At 43.9% G+C, this 20,354-nt stretch overlaps 1 protein-coding gene across 4 annotated transcripts in view; it reads right to left on the bottom strand.

Annotated features, from left to right (window-relative positions):
* Positions 1-20,116, bottom strand: part of LOC118893416 (synuclein alpha interacting protein) — a 149,394-nt gene extending 129,278 nt beyond the window's left edge. The window contains exon 1 of one of the 4 annotated variants that reach the window (XM_036848947.1): positions 20,064-20,116. The gene's annotated coding sequence lies outside the window, so the exon portion shown is untranslated. Of the gene's footprint in view, positions 1-18,914; positions 19,539-19,561; positions 19,622-20,063 lie in introns of those variants that run through there. The other 3 variants (XM_036848948.1, XM_036848946.1, XM_036848951.1) reach the window with 3 other exon arrangements.
* Positions 20,117-20,354: the final 238 nt, after the last annotated feature.

The raw sequence follows: 20,354 nt of genomic DNA, 5'->3' as shown, positions 1-20,354 counted from the left end.
TGCTCAAGGTCCAAGATGCTAAGTGTAGGTTCTTATGCCTTCCTTCACCTGTATCCATACATTATAGACTTGGCCGGTGTACTTCAAGGTTTGTGCTCTGGGGTTGCTGCTAATGACTTGTTTCATTACAGATGGATTTTCTTCTCTGTTTTTTCATTATTTCTGTTGTTGTTTGGAGCTGGGGAGAAATGGACTTTTACTCCACCATTTAAAATAGAAGTCTTTATAAAAGTTTTGTAAAAAAATATAGGAAGATGCTGATGACACAATGCTAAATGAAAAAAAGTGCAGGGTACAAAATAATATATCCAGGATGGTGCATAATCATGATATCAAATACATGAAGGGGATAACACACCAAAATGTTAATCACTGTCTCAGAGTTGGAGAATGATTTTAAATTTTTCTATTGATATTTCTTTGTATTTTCCAAGTTCTGTTTTGTGTTTTCAGTGAATAAGCATTGCATTATATTCAGCAAACAATGTTTACAAAAACACATTCATGTAGCAGCACAATCTTGTTTAGGACTCTCGGCTAAGAACAAGCTTATATGTGTACACTTCTTCATTCAACAAATATCTACTGAATTTCTGCTATGGGCCAGGCACTATGCTAGGACTGAGGGATATAGCAGTAAAGAAAGGAAAGTCTGGCACATAGCAGCTTATATTCAGGTAGGGGAGACAGATGATAAATAACCAAATAAACCTAGGATGTGTTAAGTTGGGTAAGTGCTATGACAGAAAAAAAATAACACAAGGTAAAAGTACAGAGAATGACAGTGGATTGAGAGGAGGCACCAAACGTTTTGAATCTATATCGATCAAAGAAACCAAGGAAGGCAAAGAAGCTAAAAAAGCAGACACTCAGAAGAGACTCACTAAGTTAATACTACAGGTTCATTCATTCTTCATGATCAGTTACATAGTCATTAAATCAATAAATATATATATATTTTTATTTCTGGGCAATTCTCCTTAGGATATTTTTACCTTGAAACATATAGTGACTAATATGCGCATTTGGAAAGCAGATTTTAAAGATTCTTCCTGTGAAGATGTTTAATTAGCTAAAATAATGAATAGTAAAAGGGACTACTTAATGAACATTCAACACCAATGAACTCGAGAATTCCCACCAAAAGGACATAACTAGGTATCATATTTTAATACACTGTGTGCATTAAATGATTGTTCACCACTAACATGTTTTTCATCTCACTAATTCTTTTAAGGAATTGTGTGGGAAAACTAAATGCATTTAGGCTGTACCCTAGCAAACACAGAGTTCCTTGAAGTAGATTTTAGTAAACAAAACTGTCATTTTAAATATAAAACAAGGCAATATTTTACCCACTATAACACATCTACAAAACATGATGAAAGCCAGCCAAAAACAAGAGTTGAAGTGCAAATGCAGTAACTGCTCCCTTTCCCACTTTTGCTAAGGAATGTGGTTGGTTACACACAGAGGTGAGCCCATACTTCACTGAGTGTTTGCTACATCCCACTATGCTGTAGTAGCACATGCTTTTCTTTTTTCATTTAATCATTAAAACACCCCAACAAAGAAAGTACCTCCATTTTAGAGGTTAAGTAATATCCTCCCGGTCCTATAGCTAGTAAATGACTGAGCAAGAGTTCAAACCAGGCACTCTGATTCCAGGGTCCTCGCTTTTAACCATTACTCCCTACTGTCAATCCCTAGGCTTACAATCACACCACTGGAAGCTTCATGTTTGATTGAAAGAATTCTGAATTATATAACATACTTCCACATTCGAACAATTAATTTTGGACTTAATAATATTATATGTACGTGTAATTCTAAATATCTATTTTTAAAAGCTGTCACATATTACTCTTATGATATCTCTGCTTTTAAGTTAGTCTCCTCTCAGGTTGTTGCCACATAGGTTGCTTCTGCACCTAGGCAGTTGCTCCTCTCATCCTAATAAACTTGCTGCAGCAAAGTTATTAAGACTGTAAATTAAACAAAGTAAGTTCCACAGCAAGTTCTAAGGAACACATGCTGGGTTCTCTATTCTTTCTTCCATCCATCCATCCATCCATCCATCCAACCCATCTATTCAATATCCATAGGAATCACTATAATAAATTCTCTCCACTTGATTTCTACCCTAGTATGGATCTCTTTTCAATTCTCACTTGTTTTGATAAAATATTGTCCTTACTGTACTCCCTGTAACAAATCTCTTGCCCAATCTTCACTTTTCTGCCACATTCCCTTTCCAAATCATAGCTTGATTTTGTTTTTCCCCTTTAAAAGAGATAATATATGTAAATAAATTAGCACCTTGCCTGGTCTATATTAAGTGCTTTGTCAACACTATTATTTTTGCTACAACTGTGAGCCAGACATGAAGCTAAGCACTGAGAATATGGCAGACATGAATGAGACATGCTACCTGACACTGAGGAGGCTGAAATCTAGTGGAGAAAAGTAAACCACCTATCACCACACAGTGGTAGAAACACCTCACCCCAACTTGGGTGGAGGCAGAGGCGGGGAGGAATGAGCTGACAGGGTAAGAAGCCTGGGAACAGGAACAGGAAAATTCCCAGGAGACTAACAGACTGGCAATTACAGGAGTTCCACAACATTTAGTAAGTCTAGAGAAAGGAAAGGGATCGGTCACGGGACCCAGGAGGCTGGACAAGTGGGCAGGGCCAAAATCCTAAGGGTTTGTATCAATTTGTCGTGCTAAGGATTTTGGATTTTATCCATAGGCGATGAGAACCTACTAAAAATTTACTAGCACAGTCACTGATTCAATCAATTGAAAGATCAACTTGGTAACCGTGAGATAACTGAGCAGAAAGGGACGGAGCCGGGTTAAGAGGCTGCTGTGGTAATCAAAGAGAAAGATGACGGCAACCTGAATAAAGACACTAGAAATGCACGTGGAAAGGAGACAATAATGTTGAAAGTAACTGAATAAATAAGGCAACTTGTTAAGTGTTCGGATGTCGGGAGATGCTGGGGGTGTTCAAGAGAAGGGAGTGTCACGGATAACTACCTTGGTAATTGGGGCCTTTGACTAAACTAAGATATTGGGACAGAGCCAAGATTTTGAGGGAAAGGTGATGAGTTTACTTTGGGGGTGTAGGCTATGTGAGAGCTGATGAAACAGCAAAATGCAGATGAGCAGAAGACAGAGAATCTCTAGCCCAGGGCTAGAGATAAAAATTTGGAAGTCACAACACAGGTGATAGTATAAACCTTGAGCATGGATGACACAAGAATCTATGTAGTGTTATTTATTAATATCACTCATTGAAAAAGATACATAGGCTCCCTTTTTCCACACTGGGAAGCAGATTAAGGTTTGGCTCCAGTTTAACATTATCTCCTGCCACTCCACACCACGTATCTTACTGTAAAGTCACACCAGAATACTTGTAATTTCCCAAGTCTGTCAGACTCGAATACCCTCCCCTAAGTTTTCTGCCTGGTGAACCCCCACTTGGCCTTAAACTCTAAAGCAAATGTCACTTTTCCTGGGAAGCCCTTGATAACCTGGCCACCTTCCTCCCGATTTCAGGTAGAGTTCCTTGCGCCCTCCTCCTTCCTACTACAGCACTTGGTCCATGCCTCTACTATTGATGGACAATTTTATCCTCCACTAGATAGAAAGTTCAGAGAAGGAAAAGACTGCATCTACACAGGAAAGGTATCAAAGCATGTTTACAAACTGACTGCATAAAGCAATGTGTCCTCCATCTGCAAACACCATCCATTACTCTAAAAAAACCTATGACTACCCTTGTTTGGCAAGCAACCACAGAAGGTTCTTGGGTATAGTGTGATATTTTGGGTATGATCTACTAAGAACTTTATTTTATTCCCACATTGCTCATATGCATGTCGACACAACTGATGAGCTGAAAAAAAACAGTGCCATCATTTAGAATAATAATTACTATGAATATACTAGTTCCTCTCAGTGAATATGCCACTGTATTTCACTCAAGGCAAAAAATGGGAAGAGAGAAAATCTAAACAGAAGTAGACAGGTGGAAGGAAGCAATGGGAGGCTTCACTAGGATCAACTGGGAGATCACTATGGCACTCTGATGTAATATCTCCTCCAGAAAGGACAATTCAAAGACAATAAACAAACAAATAGCTGAGAAAGTTTACATTTGTTAAATGCCCAATATATGAAAGGCATGTTCTTTATAAAGAAAGACGACAGAAACCTTACCTGGATTTGACTTTAAAGAAAATGCTAAATAAAAAGAGATCCAAATGTTCAAATGACAATCATTCTTTCTAGAAGCATTAGCTCTTCTAGAAACAAGATATTTATTTTTGCCACTTAGCTCCTTGAATAGAAGGGACAATCTATAAAACCTTATTTGTACTGACATCAAAAGGCCTTTCAAATTGCTATACCTCCCTTGACTCTACTTAATTGTAAAAAAGAGACATTTCTGAAATTCACTTTCTTTCTAGTTTCTTAGTGAATACTTATACAATTTTTCCAAGACACTGAAAGATACATCCATATGGTCTGAACTTTCAACAACTATGACAAATTTATTATCGAATGGAAAGACGTTGTAGGATGTTTCATTTTTCAAACTGACCACTACTTCTTCAGGGAATTCGTTAGTTTTCATTCTTGACAAACAGTTTAATGAGTGTACTATAAGTTAAAGATGAGATGGCTCCAAATATCACAGAGTGACCTATTTTATGTGACTTAAGAATGAGAACTCTTAGATGGAAGTTAGAAAACTGTGTGTGTGTGCAGAAAATCTACTATACAAGCATCATAATGCTGGTCTCCTATTCAGCTCTGAGTACAAATAAACGTATCTACCCTCAAGAGTCTGTAAGAAATTCAGTCCTAAGGATCATCTGTCTTGATACTACCAAGATGGTATAAATGTGAAAATGCTCAGCCTCAGCTCGTACATTAATTAAGGTGAAGATGCTGAGGTGTCCATGATTCAACTCAATTATTATTTAGTGGTCACAAGTAGGATGTATTACATTTGGCATACCCATTTACTCCAAGTAGGTTATGTTTTAATTTACTAAATACTTTGAAGTTGTAGCTTTCTTTTCCAGACATGTTGTGACTGTGTACCCTGTGCAAAGAAACAAGGTCAAAAATCTTTAATCCATTTTTTAGTTCTAGAACTGAAGCACTGTGTGACTTCAGCCCTTGACTTCTCTGTTTCACTTTTTCCACTTTTAACATCTGCAACATGATAGCTGTTTTCTTCTCATCTTTTTAAAAATTTAAAACACTGTAATAACAATGAATATGACGAACTCAATATTTTGTAATAAAAAACAACTGATGATGATAATCATATTTAACCTCATTGAATACTTACTGTGAGCCAATCATTGTTTTAAATTCCAGCTAAATCATGTCATTCTTACAATGACCTCTGAAACAGGTAACCACTTGTGTTAGGTTCCCACGAGGAAACAGGTGGCACAATCGAATGCAATTTGAGGGTATTTTAATAAAGAGATCATTTGCAAAGGTGTGGGCAGGGTTTGGAAAAACTACAAGAGATGGTGCAGTATCCTGAGCTAGTAAGACTGAAGGGGAGCATTTATCAGTATGAAGTGTCTGGGGGAGGACACAGTTACCAGATTCAGAAAGTGGTCTTAGGGAGGTGCTCGTGTGCCAAGGACAGTGGCCTATAGTCTAGGGAGGCGAGCTGATAAGGAGGGAGCCCAGGAATAAATAGTGCAAACTCTCTCTCCCCACCTGCTTGCTCATCTCTTGCTGATGCCTCCCATTGGCCAAACCCAACCAGAAGCCAGAGAACAAAGAAGCCTACTGATTCAGTCCAAATATCTCAGCACACAGAGCAGGTGGAGAAAGGAAGAGAGTGGATCAGATATCCATGATTCCCATTTTATCCTAATCATTCAAAACTTACCTTGAATAAATGAAGTAATCAATAGATACTTGTTAGAGAAAGAAAACATAATATCAAAATATCAAGGGGCTCAGTAAGCTGTCCCAAATCACACACACAGTAAGAGGCTGAGCCAGGCTGTGCTCTGAGACTCATACCCCTGCCCATAACCAATGCAGCGGTCTCCTCCATCCACCATCTTTATCCCACACCATTTACAAGAGTGCTGTTGGGTGTTTCAGGTGACAGTAAGAAAGACAGGAAATAATCACCACACCCTAAAAGCTAGTAATTTGTGTGCCAGTTTGCTTATCTCACCTTTCCATCTCATCACTGTCAAATCTCCAAATTCCCTTCTAGCATCAAAAGTTCTGTAACAGCAGGTCTCAGGCCTCTTACAATTCCCTCACCTATTCCAACTAGCGGCTGAGCAGTGCAACCTTCCATCACATGGCATTTTGCCCACTTGTTTGACAGTATTGCTGCTTCAGAGGGATGCTCTGAGTATAAATAACACAGGTTACACGATGATATCTTTTGAGAAGACAAGCCTTTAACTTCTATTTACTGCAGTGGAGTAAGCCTTAGGTCTTATATTATTGATACATTTACTTGCAAGACATGTTGAAGGATTCATTTACTCAGCCAACATGTATCGATCACATAGCATGTACCTGAAATTGCGCTAGCTACTTGCACAGACTGAGAAAACATTCTTACCAAAATCAACAAGTGGCTTCTAAAGAAATGAGTCAATAATTACCCAGAAGGAAGTTTAAAGTGTGTTAATCACCAAGAGAGGTCATGGGCACATATCCTGGAGTGCAGTCAGAATCCTGCCCCTCAGCAGCGCCCTCCCCTTCTTCTCCCCAAGTTGTTCTGAGTTTGGATATAGGATAAACTCCTGTAATAAGCACAAGCCATCTAAAAGCTGATATTGTTCCTCAACACAATCAAGTATTCTGCTATTTTCCATCTTTTAGGAAGGGCCTCTGCTTTGAAATCTCAGCCCTGTGAACAAGGGCCTGACTCAAATAGATCAAACAGAAATTTGTCCCCGTGGGTTTTTTCTTAGTTCTGCTTTTGAGCTTGGGGAGGCCACTCTTTCACGCCTGGTCCTGACTGAAATAGCACATAGAAATCTTTCGTCTTTTCCAGGGACAAGGCAAGTGAGCTGGCATAGCTACTCCCTTTCATGCTGTGCAAGCATTAGCTTTGCATTTTTAAAAACTATTGTACAATGTGTCACGCAGTGAGGTTTGCCAAAGGGAGGGAAAGGGAAAAAAGAATAGCAGAGTTGATTTCCTACATGCAAGTTTTAATGATTTTGGAAAACCATCAACCTGGATTAAATTTTGATACTAATTTGACAGTTTCCCACTAATGGCAAGAATGCAAAACCATTAATTAGCCTCGTGATAATCATACATTAAAGAACAATCTATTTTCTTGATAATTCTAACAAATGGACAAATTCATTTCATTAAAAACTCAAATACTTGATGAAGCTGATTTCATCCACGAGCTCTAGGTAAAATCACTCTTTCAAATATCCTCCAAACATTTACTTAGGTGCACGTACCTGGGCTTTCTGTTACCAACAAAAGCTCTGAGCGTGCAGGACTTCTGGGGCATGAAATGCATTTACATACATTATGAAACACAAACAAAGAAGAATCGATCAAGTCTGTTAGTGGGAGAAACTTACATCCCTCTTCTTACCAAATCAACCTGTAACTTGTGAAGAACTCTGTTATTTCCTAGCAACAGGAGTAAACACTGCGCTATATCCTGTGCCTAAGATGTGTAACCATGTTAATCTGCGAGTACTCAACTTAATTAAACATTAGACTTTTAAATTGTATTTTTAGTGCACAACAGTACTGCTAAATTATGATGATCAGCGGTGAAGTGTGCTTATGTCTACAGAACTCGGGGAATGAAAATGAATCATTATTTTCCATCTTGATAGGACTGCTTTTCTCTGAGTTCACGGGCCTCAGAGTTCATTGGAACTATATGGCTAAAACACAGGTTGGAGACCTCATTTATGAAAATTCCTTTAAACCTTTCACCACTTTGACAAACCCAGTCCAAGCTCACCGAGCCAGTTCAAAAGTAGCTCTCAGCCTTTTTATAGGTTTTCAATTACACCAACACAGCACACCAGAGCCGTCATGTTGGACAAAGGACACTGCAGATACAGACAGGCACGAGTTCTTTTTAAGAGACTCACATGACTCACATGAAAGCAGCCTTCCCCAAACTGGAGCCAACAGATAAAAAGCCCTGCCTGTCTTGAACCATCCTTGACTTATTAAAAAGAGATCTTTGAATTACTTAAACGTGGTTAGTGTTTGGTTATCTACAATTGGATGTATGCTATGATTTTTCTGGCTTTTTAGAATTTAGTCTGCAAAAATATTGGCAGCTACTTTGCCCTCCAACTGTTCCAAATAGTTTTTTTGAGGAATTGTTCAAAACACTCTCTAGATTTCATTCATCCTCCTCCTACATAGTGTGTGACAGCAGGATTTACTTTTCCCTGTATGCACTCTGAGAAACAAAAACCTCAAGGAGGTCAAGGAGTTTTCCAGGTTGAAAATGGGAATCAACTGCAGAAAACGGAGGTTACGCCTAATTCCACTTCCTATTTCAACATACCCTTTGAGTGGGCCTGAGGTAACCATACTCTTTTCTGATACAAGAAGTCCTTCTTAAGATGCTTATATGACTTAACAGATCAATCACTAATGTTTTCTCCCCTTTGCAAACTTTGAATTTATTTGAATATGTGATTAGTATGGTTTTGTCGCAGTACCAATCTTTGAGGTTTGGTTGAATCAATTATTTTAAGTGGCATTTATCATTAGGGGTAAAGTAGACCAGCAAGCACATGCACATTAGTTGGTTAGGAGAACTTGCAAAATTTAAATACTGTATGTGCAAAGGCAAACTGACTCAGCCTATAAATCTCCCATTCTCTCAGGGGGCGTAGTGATGACTCTAAAACCACTGGAAACATAGAGAAAGCTCATCATTATGACTCTAACAGCTCCCTGATGCAGGCTATTCCTTCTTTGTGTAGTTAATGTTCTAGATGTCAGCTGGCCTTCTTTGTAATCTCGCTGGGAGGCTTGTCCAGTGGACAAGTTTTGTTTTGGTGTTTGGTCTGTCCTGCCTACGCCCCCTCCCCTACCGCCGTTAAATAAGACGTTACAGTTTAACATGCTAGACTGCAGATAAGTTCCCCTAGTATTCAGTATTAGAGGAGGTGAAGCTTCACACTCAACGAGACACATAGAAGCTCGGCACGATTCTAGGCTAGAATGTCCCTTTTAACTGTCGAGGCCCCCTGTCCACTCAGTCTGACTCAAATGCAGTTCTGCAGCGCCGGACAGAACCAGGGATCGCAAGGCAGGAGCCAGGGGTGGGGAGGTGAGCCCCCTCCCCCATACCAATCCCTTCCGCTCCTGAGGTTACAAATAACCCTCCCCCATCCTTTAACGCGTTCAATGTCCCAAATGCCAACTGTGGGCCTCCTAAACACTGCACTCTACACGAGGGACAGAGAGATGACCGACACGTTGCCTGCCCCCAAAGACCCACGTTCGAGAGAGCAGACAGCCGAGTACAACACCTCCTGGTGGGGCGTCGGCAGAGGCGCAAGCTAAGTGCTGCGGGGGACAGAGGTGGTGGTGGCTGAGTCTGCCCTTGGGACTCCCAGGGCCTCCTCAGAGCCCGAGCCTGCAGGCCACCACGGGAGCCACGAGCCACATGTGGTGACCAAGGATGGCAAGCGTGGCTGGTCTGTGTTAAGAATAAAATACACCCAAATGTACTCAATATCTTGTAATAACGTATAATGGAAGATAATGTAAAAAGAGAATATATATATTTATATATATATGTATAACTGAATCACTTCGCTATATACCTGAAACTAACACAGCATTGTAAATCAACTATATTTCAATACAAATTTTTAAAAATTAAAACAATAAAATACACTCAAATTTCAAAGAGTTTGGGAAAAAAAGAATGTAAAGAATCGGTTAATGATTTTTTAAAATATTGGTCACATAGGGCAACGCTAATACTCTGGATATCCTGGGTTAAGTAAAACATTATTAACATTAATTTCACCTGTTTCCTTCTACTTTTCTTACTGTGCCTACTGGAAGATCTGAAATGACCTATGGGGCTCGCACCCATGGATCCCATTTATTTCTAGCAGGCTGTTCTGGTCACAAGCAGACATTTGGGGAGAAAACCCAGGAGGCTGTCTCGGGGGCAGGTGGGCGAGAGGGGAGAAGTAGCCGTGGAATGAGAGAAGACGTGACACACGGGGAGCCCAGAGGGGCTACAAAGAGGGAGCAGAGGCTGACGGTGTGTTTGTTCCCTGAAGAGTACTTACCCGCCGGATTCATTTGCAGCGGAGAGACTACAACGTGAAGACCAAAACAAGGACAACAGTCACATCACCAATAACTGAGAAGCACCTGCCGGGACCAGACCGACCAGTCAGCCTTGTCTTCACTCCATCTGTGGCCTGTTGTCTGGTCACTCTGCCTTCTCACCTGCAAAGGGGGACCTGAGAGGAACTGCTCTGCTCGTGGGTCCCCCTTCCTCTGTCAAGCAAGTCTCTGGAAACCTGAAGCTCTCTAAACACCCTGAGAGGGAGGACGGAAAGGGCTAGAGAACTAGACATATTTGGGACTAGAGTTTTGAAACTACAAAGAATGGAATGAATCCTTTATACTTCCTTTTTCATCCAACTTATCGCACTTTATTTAAATCCTTTGTTAGCCCCCTTCTCTGCTAGATGTGAGCCGGGTGTAAGCGCCAAGAGCTCAGGACCCACATCTGTGTGCTGCCGTGACCACAGCTCCGAGTGTGGAGCCGGGCAAACAGGCGCCCACAATAAACATCTGTGGACGGGCTCACATGGAGAACGTGCAGGCGCTTGTGTTGTGGAGGATGTGCTGAGTTAAAGTTTCCAGGTGTGTAAACGGCACTCCGGACCAAGTGCGGCGCTCACCCAGGGATGGTCCGGCAGGCGGGCCGCATCTCTCTAGGGATGTTATCTGCTCTGCGTGGCAGGCGACAGTGAGCTGAGACCTTCCCAGCCCTTGTCCACTCTGGCACTGGAAACATTCCAGGAGGCTCCTGAGGCAGAAGCAGCCACTTGACTGACTTTCAACGGGGAAGCTGAAGGCTGAGGGCAGTCAGGAATAACAGAGGCTGGGAGTCTCCCTGGCCGGGTCTCATGCCTCTCCTGGTAAGAAGAATGGAGTGAAGGAGCAGTGATGCCGATCTGGGCTCTGCGTTTAATTCCACGCTCACTGCTTGGCAGCTGGGAGACAAGTAAGTTCCTTCTCCGAACTTCACTCTCCACAGCTTAAAACAGGGCTCATCATGCACGTCTTAGGGGTTGGTTGGCTATGATGTGCTTTTCAGAAAGGACTGGCACATGGTGATCATGATAAATGGTTACATGTGATATACGGTAAACACTCAACAATGGCTGTTACCCTTCTTCCAGATTACAGCTTTTAAGCAAGGTTTTTAACCTGGAGGCCATGGAGCCCCAGGAAATCCACAGATGGAAACTCTTGAAATCAGATCCAAAGTGGTGTGTGTGTGAGTGTGCACATCTTTTTTCTCTAAGGAAAGAAACCATAGCTTTCATCAGAGCCTCAAAATGCTCTCAGACTGACAACAGGTTAAGAAACATTCTTAAGCTTTTGCGGCTTCCAAAGTGTTTAGCTCATTTTGTGTATCTTTGGTATAACTTTATGCGTGATTCTCAGAACTAAGCCTCTTCCATGCCTGTCCAAGAGGCCTTTATACACATGACAGTACAACCTCTGTAAGAGGCCTTTATTATCTGGCAATGGTAGATTCACGAGAACATAATCGGAATTTCTAAGGTAGACATTCATCTTAACTTCAACTACATAGAGTACTGGTGTCCTTACGTCTTTCAACAACTTTTTCCATAGTGTTTTTGACATAATTGATGGCCAAGGAAGGCGGCTGGAATGTTTTATTCTTAGGAAGTGGTCACTTCGTTCTAGAACAACAACAAAAACATCATAATGGATGACTTGGGAGCCCAGTCAGGGATGGGGTCTCCTCCTCAACAACCCAGATGAGTGGCTGGCAGCTCTGCAGGCTCCAGGAAGAGGGAGCTTAGCAGCTTCAACTCTTTGAATCTTAGTTTTCTCACACAGAGAGGAAGGCTGAGAATGTAACATCTCTTTCCTGGGGCTGCTGTGAGGATTCCCTAAGAATAACTGCAACACAGAGAAAGCACCTCGGATATTAACTGTTAGATGCCCTGTCTACGGTAGGAAGAAAAAGTACTCCTCATCTGATCCCTGAGCCATAGATTCTAGCCTTGAGATTAACTTTGGGCCACTGCTATTTTCCCACCTCTTTCTTAAGGCAGCTCTTAGTGACCAAGTAGGAAACGAGTAGTTGGGAGAACTGCTGCAAAAGTGTCTGAGCAGCAATTTCAAAGAGAACCTGTCTTCATGTCCAATGTTCCAAGACGCAAATATGAGAATCAAGTTAAAGGAAATAGAAAAAACCTAAAAAATCACCTTAAAAACCCGAAGATTAACATTTCAGTACACATATTTCATTCACTCATTTAAAAATTATCGTGCATCCCTGGTGTGAGAGGTACTGTACTAAGCACAGGAATATACAAAGACGAGGAAGCACGGTGCCTCGCTAAAGACATTTAGAGCAGGAGCAGAGACAGACTAGTACACCCAACGCCGACCACAAGGTCAAGTCCGAGGCAGGGGCTGGGTAGGAGGGGGTGTTCAGCAAAGGCTTCTTGAGAGAATAATACTTGGGTTGTACCTAGGAAGAGGAGTAGATGTCCACTAGGTCAAGAAAGGAGAAACAATATTCCACAGAGACAACAGCACATGCGAAAGTAGGAAAATGAGAGAGAAAATGGACATTTGGTGACCTTAATGTTCGAGAGGTCAGCACAGCATGAGGATTATGTGGAGAGCGAAAAGAAGTGTGTTGCACGCCCTCACTCCCGTCCATCTGCTGTGCCCAACAGGAGGCAGGGCGCACATCATGGGGAATCCTGGAATTCACGGTTAAGAGCTTGGACTTCTTCCCCAGGGCCATGAAGTTTTGAATGGTTCTTCTTTTATGGAGATACAGCTGGCACGGAACATTGTATTAGTTTCAGGTGCAAAATATAATGATTTGATATTTGTATGTATTATGAAATGATCGCCACGATAAGTCTAGTTAACATCTATCACTACACAGTTACAACTTTTTTCCTTATGATGAAACTTTGAAGACCCGCTTTCTTAGCAACTTTCAAATATGCAATATATTATTTTTAACTATAGTCACCATGCTGTATATCACACCCCCATGACTTATTTATTTTACAGCTGGCAATTTGTACCTTTTGACCACGGATGCATGATTCGATTTTAACTATTCGTTCTTTAGAAAGAGCTCTCAGGCAGTGGTGAGGAGAATGGCCTGGTAGGGAGAGACGGGAGGCAGCATTTTAGAGGTGAGCTGTGAGGACTGAAACAGGGAGGGTCTAAACTAACATAGGGAAAAAGAGTAAGATTGAGAGATGGAACAGGAGGCTCTGGTGATTGATTAGGTGGAGGCAGAAAGGGAGACGGTCAGACCAGGACCATTCCCAGGTTTATGGCTTGGTGGCTTAGTGAGATATGCTATGTTCTCCGGGGAAAACAGATGAACAGTAGATATCTGCTGTTTCTGTTTGCACAGCCTCCACTTTCTCTTCTTTTCAGTATTTTCTCTTTAAAAACCACCCGTTCCCTGCTCTCAGGTCATTCGGTTTAGGAGGGCTTTGCTGACCACCCTCTCATGCACCTCTCCCACCTCCCACCCACTCCTCACACAGACTCCCTCCCATTCCTGAAGGCTCCAGGACTGGACCCACCATCAAGGCCGAGCCAAGAAGCATGTTCCCAATCTCTGGCCATAAGAACTGGTTCAGGCATGAGCATATGATCAAAGCGGTCTAATTAGAGTAAATCCTGAATTATTCTCTTTTCCCACAGGGAGTAAGTCTAAAGCTGCTGATGAACATTTTACCACCATGAAGAAGACAAAAGCAGAATTGGATCCTTCCTGAAGTTTTCCACTGCAGGAGCCAGGATATGTCCCTTCCTACTTGAACACTGGGTTTCTGTGACTTGCTGACAAATACAAAAAGTAAAGACAATTGTGTTTCAAAAAAGAAAACCCAGAGTCTATTTTTGTAAGTGGTGGGTTATAAAAACCTATATTACTGTGACACTAGCACTTTAGAACATTTAAATCTGCAAAACACATTTAGGGACTTTATAGCAAATTCTTTTGTGAATAATGAAAAGCCAGACCGGACTGCTTTAGAAAATGTTACTGCGGCAGATAATGGCACCTTCACTCATTAAGTTAACATTTGTTGAATACCTTCAGGGTTCTTAGACTTGTGCAACAGAAACCAGAAAAGCGTATGCTCAGGTTTGAGCTGGTCCATACGAGGCCCTTCCATAAAGAGCAGCTCTGTGTGCTGTTGCGACTGATCGTGTGATGTGAGCAAGGCCAGGTGTTTCGGGCTGGCCTGACAGCTGCACCCGATGGTAAGGACACCACCCGAATTTCAGCCTAGCCACCAAGAAAACAAGGCTGGCGAAGCAGCACCTCGACTGAGCCCTCAGGTGAAAGACGGCACAGAACGTGTTCTGCATTCCTCTCCCCTCTAATGAAATATCCACTGACGTTTACGGAGGAGCCTGGATGACGCACTGTGCCGGCTCTCTCCTTTCTCTACTCTCCCTCCATGAGAAAACCCTGCCACTAGCATGGGTTTAACTGTCATTAATGCGCTGACATCTCTATGTAAATGTGCCTGAATTGTCACCTCCTACCCTGTCTGCTTCCCAGTGGCTAGGCCCAAATAAATCTTCAAGTGTTCATCTCTGGCGGACACTGGCTGGTTTTGCCACCTTGTGTCCATTCCCAATTTTGATAGCATTGTTCCCATGTCCTTTGAGGAAGCACCCACCGATTCCCCATTGTGTGCTGTCTTAGCGGGGCTGTCAGTCAAGGCTTCTGGCTCAGCAGTGTGCCTGCCACTCAAACTAGGCCCAAGGATTTCTCTTTCCTGCTTCACTAAGTCCAAGGGCAGAGCCTTCCATGGGCAGACCTCCAGCTGCGTGTGCCTCAGGAAAAAGAACTTCAGTTCCTACTCCCCAGCCCCCCAGAGAGGTTTTGTTTCTATCCTGAGAGTGGTTCTGACTTCCCTTTGACCCTTAGGATATCCTCCAGGTTGCATTTTGTTTTCTGTTGCTTTACAACTAGAGAAACTTAGCGGTATAGAATCCACTGCCATTTAAACACTAAGCAATAGTGACATTCATAGTATACTCTGCAGCTTATAAAGTACTTTCACATGCAATTCATCTCTTTTAATCAACCTTCCTGGAACTGAATTTTTCTCCTCCCCCCAAATAAATCACTTATTGATTTCTCTATTTCTCACAACAGCACAATCATTCTTTCAGTCACTTAAGCTTTTTTAATTCTCATAATGATTCTGACTGTAATCAGTCACCTAATGATAAATACGGGCTCTCCCAGGTCGATCCCTCCCTTTCCATTCTCTCTGCCTCCACCTTTGTCAGAGCTTTCCTCACCTCCCACCAGGGACTGCTGACTCTGCTACCAGCCTACTGTTTCCAGACCATCCTAACGCCGCTGGGAGAGGCTATGGCTAAAATTTTATTATCGTTGTCACTCCTCCTCCTCTACCTGTGGTTTTCAGAACAAAGATGATAGCACAATGATTTATAGGGCAATTCCCTAGCCTCAATTCTGGGCTGTTTACAAGTATACTATCTTATAGTACACTATCCCTCAGCACAAAACATTTGCTAGAACAAGTGTTTTCATACACGTACTAGATTGAAAAAAAAAATTGCCTCAATTTTTTGCAGCTCCCTCTGATCGTAAGTGGAGTCTTTCAATACCCCTTGAATCCGGGGTGACCTTGTGATTTGATTTGGCCAATGGGAAGGTAGCAAGTATAATACAGTACAAGCAGAGGTTTAAAAATCACCTTGAATTGGGGTTTGCTCTTTCACTGCTTTTGGAACACTGCTTGTCTGCCACATAAAGAAGCCCACACTAGTCAGCTGGAGAATGGGAGGCACATGCCCCAGTTACCTGTTAATGTGACCTAATAACTGCCAGACATAAATGGGGCCATCCTGGCTCATCCAAACTACCAGCTGACTGAAGATAACTGAGGAACTCAACCAAGACCAGCAGAAGAACCACCTAGCTGAACCCAACCTGAACTGCCAACCACAGAATCGCAAGCTATAGCGTCATTTTAAGCAACTACATTTGGGGGTGATTTGCTACACATCAATGGATAACTGATAAAACATCTAAGCTGATTTGATTAATTTCTCCTGGGAATTCCTTTTCAATTACTACTCAGTGTCTTGGGCACTCAATCATAAAATATCTTCTTTCATCTTTTGTACCATTATTTTTCATGTGTCCTATTTCCCCCTTGTAAGTTCCTTGTGAAGAGACTCTGCATATTTTTTATCCCATGTATGTACAAAGTGTATACACAATGACTATTTAGGAATCAATCAGTACTTTTCCAGCGCCCAGCCATCAATCATATCAATTAACATTAATCATTTCAACACATATTTTGATCATTAATTTTAAAAGCTTAAAGAGCTGATAAGATACAAACCATAAAATACAAAATCTAGTTATCTAACTTATGTAAAGCAAAAAATCATGCATAGGGGGCTTCCCTGCTGGCACAGTGGTTGGGAGTCCGCCTGCCAATGCAGGGGACACGGGTTCGAGCCCTGGTCCGGGAAGATCCCACATGCCGCGGGGCGGCTGGGCCTGTGCGCCACAACTACTGAGCCTGCGCTCTAGAGCCCGCGAGCCACAACTGCTGAAGCCCGCGCGCCTGGAGCCCGTGCTCCGCAGCGGGAGAGGCCACCGCAGTGAGAAGCCTGCGCACCGCAGCGAAGAGTGGCCCCCGCTCGCCACAACTGGAGAGGGCCCGCGCGCAGTAGCAAAGACCCAGCACAGCCAAAAATAATAAATTTGAAAAAAAAAAAAAAAAAAGTGCCTTGAGGTTTGCAAGTTATGGCATAAATCTTGATAATAACCATACATTTAAAACAAAGTCATGCATAGTATGTATCATATTAGTAACCATTTCACTGATTCATTTTCAGAAAATTAATTCTTGTAAGTGGAATCTGCACACCAGTCTAAGTGGCACAAGGAAACAAGTATATAAAGGTAAAAGCTTCACAGAAGCAAATGTCTGATTTTCACCAGGAAATTATTTTTCTCCCAAGACACTTATTTCTCCTATGTGGTTTGCAACCCTAATCTGACAGACTGCCAAAAACAGCCTTCTATTCTAAGAGTGTCACTGATTCTCTTGCTGCTGTTCAATTAGATTTTGTATTTAAGAGAAATTCCCTTGTGTGTCTTATAATGATGTACCTGCTCCTTGGGAGATTTCCTCTCTTGACAAGAAATGCCTTCGGTATGGCAAGAAAAACAGCTCCAGGCTTTCTCTGATAATATCAAAGATCATTTGTTTGTATTAGATGGTTATGTGTGGGTTTCCCTCCTCTTAAGAGCAGTAAAGTACCCTTACAATTCCTTCCAAGACAACAGCGCACACAAAGTTTCTTGGTCTCTGTTCTGCATTTCTACTATATACCTTCACAAGAACAACTACTTGGAAGTAGCAAAGCTGTGACACAGTAGACAGAGAAATGCATTTGCTTTAGTCCCTTCCTTTTGGATATCAATACACAATAAATGTCAAATCAATAAATGCAGCATCATTTCAAATCCACCATATTGTAACCTTTCCTCATGAAATGCTTGCTATAAATAAAATGAAGTTTATGTTCAAAATTGTATAGCTTATTTTTTATATTTAATTTCTAACTGAGATGTCCAAAGATCCTTAAGAGAACCACCATCTTTTTCTTCCTGTTTCTAGACCTGGAACTCCTACATATTTGGTTTTGGGTAATCTTCAGTTAATACTGCCTTCCAGAGAGACTTCTGCTATGGTGATGAAAATGTCACACCTTTTCAAATAATTTTAAGGACACCTTAAGGGTGTCTCCTTAGACTCTAACCAGGCTGAATGTAATTTAATATTGAGATGCATCAGAAATACCCAACAGACATTCTCTCCCAGATGTAAACACATTAACATACTGCTTTCCCACACCTTGTCCTCTTTGCCTTTTAACATTTCAGTATGTACAAATGAAATACAGATTTCAACCCATTCCCAACTGGGACATCTGCTCCATAATAAGAGAAATAGGTTTTTGCCTTCCTGCAGATTCAGCAAGGAAAGCCGTGCTTGAAAATGACGTGTTTAGAGTGACACCTTGGAGGACTGACATACTCTGCACACATGTAATCCTCATAAACCTCCCCAGACAGCCCTCATTTCATTTCGCAAACTGCATCCTGGCTGGGCTCCACAGCACGTGGTGTGTGGTGAGACTGCCCTGCAGCGGTTCTCCCTTCCTCTGGGCTCTTTGATGGACACTTGTCAGTAACAGCCAAGAGGAGTGGGGCCCAGCCACCAGCAAGTGAAAAACGGCCACCGATAGTAAGCTTAATTAACTTTCCCAAGGAAAGCCTGTTCCCACAGGAAAAAACACCACGTTTCCCCCCTCCTAGCGGTCCATTGAAAATGAGCAACAATGCTGTTGCCTTTTTGTTTCCCAAAGACTTTCTTCCCTGCAAGCAGTAGCGTGTTCCTCAAAGAATGCTAGTATTTCCTGTGGAAACTGTATGGCTGCCAGTAATGGCTCATAATTTTCCCTCTTTTCTTTTCGTAAAAATGAAATAAACAAAACGTGGCATTTGACAATAGCCAAAATACCAGTTCACCTCACTTACCACCTGCAGATGAAAGTCATCACCGCGAAAGAAGGCCAGGAGACAAACACTCCTGGCTAAAACTGACGCGGACGAGCCCGGGACACAGGACGGCGCCCGAGGGTGGCGGTCGAAGCCCGGGCAGGACGGAGCAGCCAGTGGGCGCGGTGCGGCTGAGCGAGGGGCTCCCCTTGGGCCGTGGCAACCCCAGGCGTCCCTCTTCTGCGATTACTATTATTGTTGGTGGTGCTGTTGCTATTACTATTACTTCGCCCCTCATTATCTCAGCTCTTAGGAGCCGCGGCACTGCCCATCCCTGCCTCCGATACGATCCCAGGTGGCAGCAAGAATAATAACCACACGAAACCGGCAAATGAAAAGAACAATCCTTTGGAAATTGAGGCGGGGGCTGTTCCCCCCTCCCCCAAGGAGAGCAGCCGCTTGGCAGCCGCCGCCGCCGTTGCTGTAGAGACCTCCCCCCAAACCCTTTCTGCAGAGGCACCGCCGCTACTCGAGCAGCCGGGACTCGCGGCACAAAGGGGGCCCGGGGCTCAGTGGGAGCCAGGGCGACACCCGCCCAGGTCGCCCGGTGCAAACTTGGAAAAGCTCAGCCGCCCGCGGCGCCGCCCCCCGCCTCCCCGCGGCGCCCGCCCAGGACCTGGACTCACCGGGGACGCCCGGCGCTGCGGCGGCTCGGGAGCGCGGACTACGGACGGACGGACGGATGGACGGCGGCGGCGGGAGCAGGAACCGCCGCAGCCGGAGCGGGCGGGCGGCGGAGGCGCTGCCGCGGCCCCGCTACGTCACAATGCGGCCGGGCCTCCGGCGCCGCTCCCCGGGCCCCGCAACGGACGCGAGCGGGCGGGGGCAGCCCCGGGGCGGCGGGCGCGGAGCCGGCGCGGAGGGAAGCGGAGAGCGGCGCGGGCGCACCTCTGGGATGGGGGCGCGGTCACCGCCGCCCGGGCTGCAGGGGCCGCCGTGCCCTCGCGTTGCAGTGCGCCGGGTGCCCGTCCCCCCCCCGGCCCGCGAGCCCCCTCGGCCTGACTGACGGCGACCCTCCCCGCGGCGCCCCCCGCGCGGCCCGCGCTCCGGCCGCGCCGCCTCCTCGCCCCGGACCCCCGCCCGCCCTCCTGCCCGCGGCGGTCAGCGAACCTGCTCTTTCTTCTTTACCTTTCGCTCTGGTACCTCTGCTGCCTTTGCCGCCCCTCAACTGGCTGTCTCCGCTCCTCCCCTCCTACTTTTTGCCCCCGCTTCCCCCTTTCTCCTCCGCCTCCCTCCCCCGCTTGGCGGCCTCTCCCCCCGGAGATGAAATCGCCCCTCACCGTGATCCCTGCGTCGACTGCTGCCACCTCATTGGTCCCCAAACCATTCCAGGGTTCCAGCCTCAGCCGGGAAAAGAGACTCGGGGAGGGGGGGAACGGAACATGGGCACTGCCCTGGGAAACTGCTGTGCTTCGGGAA

The sequence above is a fragment of the Balaenoptera musculus genome, chromosome 3 (assembly GCF_009873245.2).
Source record: "Balaenoptera musculus isolate JJ_BM4_2016_0621 chromosome 3, mBalMus1.pri.v3, whole genome shotgun sequence".
Taxonomy (NCBI): domain Eukaryota; kingdom Metazoa; phylum Chordata; class Mammalia; order Artiodactyla; family Balaenopteridae; genus Balaenoptera; species Balaenoptera musculus.
The sequence above is the reverse complement of the archived record's forward strand: the minus strand, read 5'-3'. Positions and strand labels throughout refer to the sequence as shown.